Source organism: Macadamia integrifolia, unplaced genomic scaffold (genome assembly GCF_013358625.1).
Source record: "Macadamia integrifolia cultivar HAES 741 unplaced genomic scaffold, SCU_Mint_v3 scaffold367, whole genome shotgun sequence".
Taxonomy (NCBI): Eukaryota; Viridiplantae; Streptophyta; class Magnoliopsida; order Proteales; family Proteaceae; genus Macadamia; species Macadamia integrifolia.
The window spans coordinates 7724-18284 of NW_024869711.1; positions in this window are offsets into that span (position 1 = coordinate 7724).

Sequence of the window (10561 nt, forward strand, 5' to 3'; positions counted from 1 at the left end):
TTTTATATTTTAATTTTAGGAACAGTTCCCAAGCTGCCCTTGTGCAAATAAATCTACACACTGATACACATAAATGGTTAGCCGACCATTTTTTCTCTCCTTCAAAATTCCCTTGATCAGCCATGGAGAATTCTTTAATTGGACTAGAATCGGTCTTGAGATCAGTCGATATCAATCTAATTCTGATCTGAATTGGCCTGTAACGACCTGGATTAGACAAAAATACCCTTGAATATTATCTTTTAAACCTTATTACCCTTCTTTCATTCTGATCTAGGATACAGTATTAGTCAAGAATCACGATTAGATATGGCATGATACTAATCCAATCCAACCAATTCAGGTCTATCTGATCCGAATGCTCAAACTCATGCGTCTCACCCAGGCTAGAAGGTTGAAAAAATAAGCATCAGAATTCATGATTCAGCCCACGTAAAATGAGTATATATATATATATATATATGAAAGTTTTTTTATTTCAAGTCATGAATCCATGATTGTTGAATTGAACATAAAAAAAAACTCCCCCAAGTGCTTTCCATAGACTTATTCGAAGCTAAATCCCATGTGAAGAGCAAGTTATATATTTTTTTTATTTTTTATTAACGACGGGTATCTAGGCCTTCGACCTGTCCTACTAAGTTCATTGCTCACCAGTTGCACTACCCCTTTGGGTTAAAGAGCAAATTATATATTTTTAAGGTAAAGCCAAGTATATATGTTTACAATACCTTATTTCTCTTTTAATTGCTTCTTCCTTGTTCATCACTCCACCATCATTAGCTTTTCCCTCTCTTTATTCCTCTTCTTCTTGTTATCTTTTTTAGTTAATATAGTGTGCTAGTTAAACTTGGCTCATCTTACAAAGAGATGTCTTCCACAAGCCCGTCCCCAACGTCGAACCTTAGCTCGTCCACATGGCTCATTATTTCTATAGCAGGTAAGATATATTAGCTTCTTAATTGATTAATTTGAATAGAAACTCCTTGTAAATATTCTTTCTATTTACCATTATCTAAATGCAGCCCCCTTTCCTATTGTCTTCATAAATCTTGAGGCCTTATCCTCATATGAGGAGATCTCTGATAACTCAACATCTCATCTAACACATTCCCCATTGTATAATTACTAGAGCATGGATGATCAATCTTGGTTGATTGAACTACAACTTCTTTGCCTTTGGATCTGTAAATCTTCAGTACTAGAGAAGATAATGTAGCAGCTTCCAACTAGATCATTTTCTATTTGTCAACAAACTTTTCTTTTGGGATCTCAACTAGCTCTTTAAAGAATATGCACGCTTCTTCCTTTGAGGTTAGATTGAGGTTTACTTCTTTAATGGTGTCTCTCATTTGATTGACTATCTATTCAATCTCCTCTAACTGACTATCAGGCATCTTGACTCTTTTTCTCTCTGCTTTGAGCTCTTTCATTGCCTCCAAATCATACTCCACTTCTACTTCTTCTTCTCTTTCATTTGATTTTTCAAACTCCTTCAGTGAGTTTGTGTATGCAATGGTCATGAAGAGTTTTCCTCATTCACTTTTTTTTTCGCTGAAGGCTCAAGAGATTTTATTAATGAGGAAAAAGAATAGAGATATCAAAGGAAATTTTTGACCCCACCTTCGGCATTGCCATCAGCAGGGAAAAAAAACCCCAATTACATTAGACTAACAACTAGAGTAGGAAAGAAGAAAAAATAACGTCAAAATATTTTTCAGACTAAAAGGATATCTTGAATCTCACACCTGGCATCTTGAATGTCCCACTTAATTTTTTCAAAAATTTGGACGAAAGAGTGATGAGTATCATCATGGTATCTGGTATTTCTTTCTCTCCAAATATTGTCCGAAATCACCACAAGTCCTATGGACCAAACATCTTTCATCGAAAGAGTTCTTCTTTTTCTCACCAACCACTGGGATAACTGATGAAGATCAATAGGCTTAGGCCAAGTTATACCAAAACACTCCAAGTATTTTTTCCATATTTCCATGGAGAAGGAGCAGTGTAAAAATATGTGATTGAAGGATTCAGCATCTAATCCACAGAGGCAGCACTTTGAAGCCAGGGGTATGCCTTTAAGGATAATATTATCGTCTGTGGGAAGTTTCCTATGCATCAACCGCCACCCAAAAACTGATTGCCGAGGTTGAAGATATTTGTTCATTCACTAACTCCTCTGATGTGATAGTAATATTTTTTTTGAGATTAACCTTTTTCTTTTGAAACTACTCTTTCTATGCACAAATTTTTCTTAACCTTTTGGTCATTAATTCTATATTGTTCCTCATTATCAGGGTCATTAAATTTTCCTTTCTGACAACACTTGGATGCAAAACAAGACTTTTTTAATTCTGTCACTGCCCTCATGAACTACCCCAAGCTTGTACCATATTTCTTTTGCACTTGTACAACCTTCAACTCTCGCAAACTCATTTGGGGCGAATGGGTTGCGAATTGCTATCATGCCTTTGAAGTATTTTTTTCTCAAATTTCTGTATTTCTACAGATTGGAGCTCATTGTCAAGTGCTATAAATTGAATTAGCAATTTTAATAGTAAGTGTGATGGCATATAAAATATAGTGATACCTAAAAGTCTAAAACCAGATTAAGCATACTAGCTAGCTTCCAATCTGATTTTTTTTTTTTTCGCAGTTTGTGTTGTTAGTGCTCTTGTTGCACATATGGTATTAAAATTTGTATTAGACAAATGCATGTCCAAGGCTACAAAAGGGGTTATGACATATTCCCATATAGAAATCGGCAACGGCAGAAAACCAGTATTGAATCCAATACCACCGGATTTCTATTTTGTTCCAGACCCACAAAATGGAGCAACAATGAAAAGATTTTTTAATAATATTGCCAAGGAGAAGCCCATCATGTTCTCAGCTCAAGATTTGTCTCGTTTTAGTCAGAATTACAAAACATGACTGGGATCAGGAGGCTTTGGTATTGTCTATAAAGGTGAATTCCCAAATGGGGTGCCAGTCGCAATCAAAGTCCTTAGCAAAGCTTCAGACAAACAAGCTAAAGAGCAATTCATGGCAGAAGTCAGCACAATTGGGTTAACATACCATGTCAATTTGGTTAAGACTCTATGGTTTCTGTTTTGATTCCACTGTGCAAGCTCGTCTATGAGTACATTGACAAGGGGTCCCTTGATGGTTTATTGTTCGATAAGAACCAGAGTATCGAATGGGTGAAGCTGCACGAAATAGCAATTGGGACCGCAAAAGGGATTGTATACTTGCATGAAGAATGTCAGCAGAGAATAATTCACTATGATATAAAGCCAGGGAATGTCCTTCTTGATGCAGAACTATTTCCTAAGGTTGCAGATTTTGGATTGGCTAAGCTTTCTAATAAAGATTGTAGCCATATAACCATGACAGATTGTGGAGGGACACCGGGCTATGCTGCACCAGAGCTGTACATGCCTTACCCAGTGACTGATAAATGTGATGTGTATAGCTTTGGTATGCTTCTATTTGAAATTCTAGGTAGGAGAAAAAGCTTCAATTTTAATCCAATTGAGGCCAAGAATTGGCTACCAAGATGGACATGGGAGATGTTTGAAAAAGGGAAGCTAAGTGAACTTTTGGAACATTTTGGGGTTGAAGAGGAATATAGAGAGAAGGCAAAGGGGATGGCAATGGTGGCTTTGTGGTGTATTCAATACTTGCCAGATTCAAGACCTCTTATGAGCAATGTGGTGTGGATTTTGGAGGGAGGAGATGAAACTAAGTCTCCTACAAACCCTTTTCAACATCTAGAGTCTGCTACTTCTATTTTGACACTGAGCATTTGTGGGTCAAGCAATTATTCTGTCTCAAATGAACAACTCTCTTCTACCTCAGATTAAGAGGATGTCAAACTTGATTATGCGAATACATTTTTGTTGATTTGCTTCTGGAGATAATGTATTATTGTTTATACTCTTTAATACATGCAAAATCTTAAATTTTCATTTGCATTATACCTCAAATTTTAATTTCAATAAATAAATAAATAAATAAAAATTTACATTATGAGGCAAATTTTACTATCAATCAGAAAATTTTATGCTACTATGCATCTGGTGAAAAAATAAAAAATAAAATAAAAGCCACGAATTGGTAACTTACGCACTTGTATTTTTATACAAGTATCACAATCAATTCCCATAGTAAATGTGGTTACTTATGCTTAATAATAATCTCAATGTTGCAATGACTTATACAGTAACTTATGTTCAATGTTGTTGGTAACCTTTCGCCAAATTCGTAACAACCCAGTTGTTTACCAAAAAAATCTATGACCCAGTTTGAGTTGGTTCATTAGAAACATCAAATGATCGAGTAGATGCGCTTTTTTTTTTTTTTTTTTTTGATAGGTAATTTGTATGTATTAAGGAGAAAGAAAAATATAAAAATATAGATTAAGACAACCCTTGCAACCTTCTTTGGGCAGACCAAAAGAAAGGTTGAGAGGTCCCTAAATCAAATATGACAAACTCTGTAACACAATTCGTCTAATATAGAAAGAAAAGTTTTAACAATTAGGAAAATATGCTTTGAAAGAGTTAAGTAGCCCAATCACAGGAGCGAAGAAAGTACAGGGCACTTTTCATGCGATGACTCTTCCGCAGAAAGCTTCTCACTACTGGATGGGTCAGGTTTCTAAAGACTTCAAGTAGATGCGCTTCTAGTTATGATTTGGAAAAGGCTCTAATCTAGTTCATTTTTGGTTCAACCAATTATAGTAGATTGATGCCCATTATCAAATCTGAACCATAAGGGAATTACTTCTGGTTCAATCTATTCAAAAACTTGACCAAAAAATAAAAAACAAGGTTTGAGAAAAGATCATAATAGAAGCTAACAATTTGATCATTAAACTCTTGGGCTCAGTTATACATCTATTGTTAGCTTCCAACCAAACAATACGATTCCTGTCTCTTATCTGAATTGATTCCTGTCAAGCTTAGTTTTTAGCTTCCTGATTTGGTCGTCCACATAACCAAATTCAGTCTTGTTCTAGGATTAAGGTTATATTGAACAACTTTTACATTCCAACAAATCCTAAATATGATTGAACCAATATGATAACTTTGTCATGCTATTTCAATTACATTCTTAAAATTTTGATGGGTCATTCACATGATTTCAAATCTCCAAGGCCAGAGAGCTTTGAATAAAATATGGAGAGTGTCATGGACGATTGGACTATGATCGGAAGCACTAATGATTTAATTTCTAACAATGGAATTTTAGAAAAGAATTCTCCATTTAAGGTTTTCCACAGCTTTGTCAATTCTCTCCATAATGAGAACACCACTTTTTTTTAGCTAAAACGATTCTATAAGAAAAAATAATGGGAAAAAAATAGTACAGAAAACTGTTGGAGTTTTTTAAGTTTCGAAACATCAAGTTGAAAATCCTCTAGTATTCTTTTGTTCTTTTGAGCTCGCAAGTAAAAATGAATCCAAAAGAATAAAATCATAATAATCATCAATTTTGTTATGTAACTTAGCTTAGCTAAGAGTCCAGAGGCATCAATGGCGAATACCTTGAGACCTTGAATGTAATTTCCCTTTCTATACACATGATCTTTGAATAGCTTAAGCTTGGGTATTGGAAAGGGTTTATCACCATAAAGCAAGTTACTAGATAAATCCAGAAATTTCAAGGATACACAATCTTCAATTTCATCTGGGATTTGCCTATTAATATTTCCTTTCAAATCGATTGAAGCACTTATGAAGTAAACACAAATGTTGATGGATACGGGCTGACTTGATTAAACCAAATTTCATCTTAAAATTTTTTTAAATTTCGTAACTTTCAAGCTGCATGTCATCTAACTCCTAATTTTTTTTTTTTTTTTTTAAAAAAAAAAATTAGGAAACTGCCGTCAGTACATGGTTTTAGGTGTCTATATGGGATTGGTCGTATTTCCGGTATTGTATTATTGTTGAGTGAGATTGATGTCGATATCTGATAATATGGATCAATAAATAAGAATTGTTTCAATGGTAAAACTATAAAGAAAATATACTTTTAATAAATAAAAAATGAGAACAAAAGTGATTGATACACATGTATCAAATACGATCCAATCCGGATTCATAATGGTATCTGTATCACCAGATGACTAAATCCATGGTACCAGGAGTCTTGGAAACCTCCAATTTTAAAGATAACATGCTGCATTTCATCTCTAGTAAAATACCATTCAATTTTTAAACTCTAGAGGAATTAAAAAGGAGAAGAGATCATAATAGAGGCTAACAATGTGATTATGAATCTCTTGGGGTTAACTCATCCATCTATTGTCAACTTCCAACCAAAATATATGATTCGTGGCTCTTCTTTGAATTGTTGATGCATGAAAAAATTCAGTGTTTTTATCACCAGATTTAAGCCAATTTACTTTCACTCATTGGCTCCATTTGATTTTCTCCTTCTTGAGGTTCAAATCTAATTCATCCAAAATCTGATTTCCTTTCTTATAGAAAAGGGATCGGGTGGGTTACTTCGAATAATTTAAAACTTAATTTTTAGCTTCCTGATGTGGTTCTCCACATAACTAAATTCAGTTTTGTCCTAGGATTTGAGGTTGTATTAAACATCTTTTAGTTTCAGACAATTCTTAAAAATGACTGAACAAGTAGAAGAACTTTGCCATGCCTTTTCGAATACATTCTTACAACTTAGATGAATCATCCATATGATTTCAAGTCTAAAAGGGTGGGAAGCTTTGAGTTTAATAGGGAAAATTTCAAAGATAATTGGACTATGATCTGAAACTCTGATGATTAAATTTCTAACAATGAAATCTTCGAAAAGAATTCTTCATTCAAGATTTACCACAGCTTTGTCAATTTTCTCCATAACAAGGACACCACTTGATCTCTTACTAGACAAAATAAACGGAGGGCCTTTATAACCAAGACCAAGGAGATTAAAACAATTCAAATTCCAAAATATCTCTAAAATCCTTACAATCACTAGGAGAAGCAAGGCAACCACCCAATTTCTCATGGGGAGAGAGGATATTTTAAAATCCCCAAGACAGGCCCAAGGGCGAGAAATTTTATGATGAAGTGGAAAAAATTCAGTTTGACTCCACATGAAACCAATAGGACTATAGATATTAATATTTTATCTAAATAAATTGAAGGTAATTACCAAGGAGGTTCTGGAGTACCACTTACCTCTCATTTGAAGAGAAAGACAAGTTCTCATGATTTTTAAATGGATCATCATCATAGGGTGAAGGGTCAGAATATCAGGTCAAGAATTACTAGGAATAGTTGGTAGATGATAGTGTTTGAACTGTCCTCTCAATGGATTGAAAGGGAGCTTGGCTCATTGGTCCTTGGTTGTAAGTTGTGTGGAAGAATTCTTTTTATGATGTATTGTGGGCCACCTATTCAAGTCTATCAAGAAGAGGAAAAGAAAAGTTCGGTGACATTTTTATACAATTTCATAGTTTATTAACAAAAATTTGTATAGGATATTTGTGTGGTCACTAAAAGAAAGTCCTCGCTTTCTTTTTAACAAGGGCATAGCATTAGCTTCAATTGAACAAGCTCAATCTTGAAAAAGAAAGATCGTAGGTTCACTTTCACTTGGCCACAGAAGAAGGCGGCAAGAGATTGGGCCAATTTACTGGGAGAAACTTAGGGCCTATTTGATAACGTTTCTACCGTTTCTTGAAACAGAAACAGTAGAAACATAAATTTTGGTTTCTAAAAATAGAAACAGAATTGAAGGAGTTTGATAAGTCATGTTTCTAGAAGTCGATAGTAATCAGCGAAAGAATGGCCATGAGTCGTTTCCAGAAACGGTGAAAAAAATAGAACTTGTTTCGCCTGGGTCGTTTCTTGAACCATAAATAGATAGAAATTTCAATTTTCTATTTCTGAAAACAAGTGAAACAAAATAGTTTTATCAAACGCTTTTTGTTCTGTTTCTGCCGTTTTTGGACACAAAAACAACAGAAACGCATTTCTTGAAACATTATCAAACGGGCCCTTAGAATCAAGTGTTTTCTCACTTGGTTGGTGCCTTTCCAGTAGAGTACAAGAAAGAACTTCCTACTTTAAGGTTTTTTTCATTTTTAGGTTCAAGTTTCTATTGTAAGTATTAATGGATAGAATAACACGGCACTATATGTAATATGATGTGTCTTCAGTTATATTTCAATCATTGCTAATATTCATTAATAAATAATTATTCCAATAATAGATTAAACTTTTAAAATAATAAATTATTTATTAAAAAATTACTTTATTTTTATTTTGGAGAAAGAATCGAGGTGGTGCCAGGCATGCCCTGAAGTCTCGGCCCTTGCCCCAAGACAAGAGAGATGCCTAGTGTTGTACACTCACCGATGTAATGAATAGGCAGACACCGCATCTTGATTTGATTATGCGGAACGATGAAGAAAGGGTGTGGACTTTTCGAGTGCCTTCCCTACGTTTGTGGGTGGTAGTATGACTGGATTGGTACCTCATTGAGCTGCGGTAAGTGTTGGTTTGCCTCTCTACGGCACTTCCTCACTGATTTAGTGAGAAAAGTGCTCAATCATCCTCCAAGAGATGAAGGGGGTAGCGGTTTCGGTGCGATTCCACATGAAAGAAGACCGTAAGTAACTCAGTGCTCCATATGGGGGAAATGAAAGCAGAATTAATTCGGATCCCTCCCACATGTTCAATCTTTTTTTAGTGGTTTCCCTAGAGATATTTATCATTAACGCAACCTTCATTTTTCTCATCCATCCGACTATATGGACGGGTGCAGAACTTCCCCTGGATCTTAAGGAAAGGGTGCTCCAAAACAAGCTTTGTTTATTGGTTATTGGTGATGCCTCTCATGTTTCATCTATTGACTTTCATTACTCCATTCCCCAATAGGCGCACGGGTGGGTAGACGGGCACTAGGAGACCACCACGTCTGCTACCCACCTGAGCCAATTAGAATAAAAAAGGACAAAAGAATGAAGCTCCAGCCATATATTGGTTCTTCCTTTGAGTTGATGGTATGGGTGTAGGTATGGGTATTGGAAGTGTTAATAGTTTGGTGATTGTATTGCTAGATCTATTCTTCCTATACCTAATTCTCTAGTCATAGATGTATTGTTTAAAAGAACCTCAGTCTCAAGTCTCAAGTGTTTGAGGAAGTGAGCGAAGTTCCCAATGTGAGAGGAATAATAGCTTTCACCCTAAGGCTTCATGAGAGACTGAAAACTGGGGTTTGGTTCATGACTGATTTTTCCTCTGTTTCCTCAAACGAAGGATTCTCCTTAGCTATGATTTCGTTTCCTAAGCTTTATCTTTCATCAGTACGTTTAGTCCTTATAAATTCCCTAAATTGTACTTTCATGTTCCGCCCAAGCTAGCGCAGAATCATCAATTCACTTTTTAGTAACCCAATAAGGAATCATCCATAGACATAGCGTAATACAATTCTATAGCCTTTCTGGCTTCTTCCTTCGTCAACTGCACCTGAACTGAAAATGGGGGTAGGTCCAGCCTTGGTGATAGGTTTTGCCCTCAGGGCGATCCTTACAGGCAAGACAACCCCCATCGATTGCTTGATTTACTCCCCGCCCCTAGATCAGCAGGGTGAATCCGTGCCAAACCAGTGGCAGCCCTGTGAAGCTAGTGTAAGAATAGAGGCAGGAGCAGAAGGAGCAAATCAAGGATCGTCTTCAGTGCCTCTATCTGTATCTACTGATGTTTCTACCCCTCTTCAAGGGCATACCTCGGTCTCATTGTCTTCGGAAATCTCATTTTAGATATGGGTTTTAATGAAGCCTTTTCCGGGTGACAATGAAACCGGGAATGAAGGGCCCCCCCCTCAGTTGTTGGGGAGGGAACCTCCCGGGCAGGGCCGCTTTCGCCCCCCAATTTCACCATTTCGGAGGTGGAGATATTCTTTAATGTTCCCCCTACTCCTTCAAGTTCAGGGGATGATATCAATCCGCCCCGAACCAGGGGCAGCCCGCAGAAGCCCCACCACAGGGGGGCCAAAACTCCGATCATGCCTCTTCTTCAGAGTTGCGGTTGCGGGATGAGTTGATAAATGAAATCAGCTCTGAAGTTCTCGGCTCTGAAGGTAGAATAACAAAAGAGAGACTACTTATGTTATGGATTTACCTTAACATGAGCGGGACCTTAGCGAGTTCAGTGTGTAAGCCTCTTTAGAGATAGAGTCATAGAGAAGAGCTCGTTCTTCAATTTTGAGATCTTTAGATTCGTAAGATCATGATAGAGTCTCCATGCGCTAGCGCGCTACAACTAGCAGAGCAGCCAGCTGAAAAACTACAGCGCGCGTACTCTTCTGGATAGATTTTATGAACAATCACAATTGTATTGTTCCAGCATGAGTGGAATTGTAATATCCCGCTTCTTAAACCTGGTCTGATTTCGCGGTTGAACCGGTTTAACCATGCAGGAACCGAGCTAGAGGATGTTAGAGCGGGTTCCTTATGGACTATGATGGCACGGGTGACCTTAAACACCGGCTGGCCCGACAAGTCCGAGCCGGTGCCAGAAGAGACGGGAGT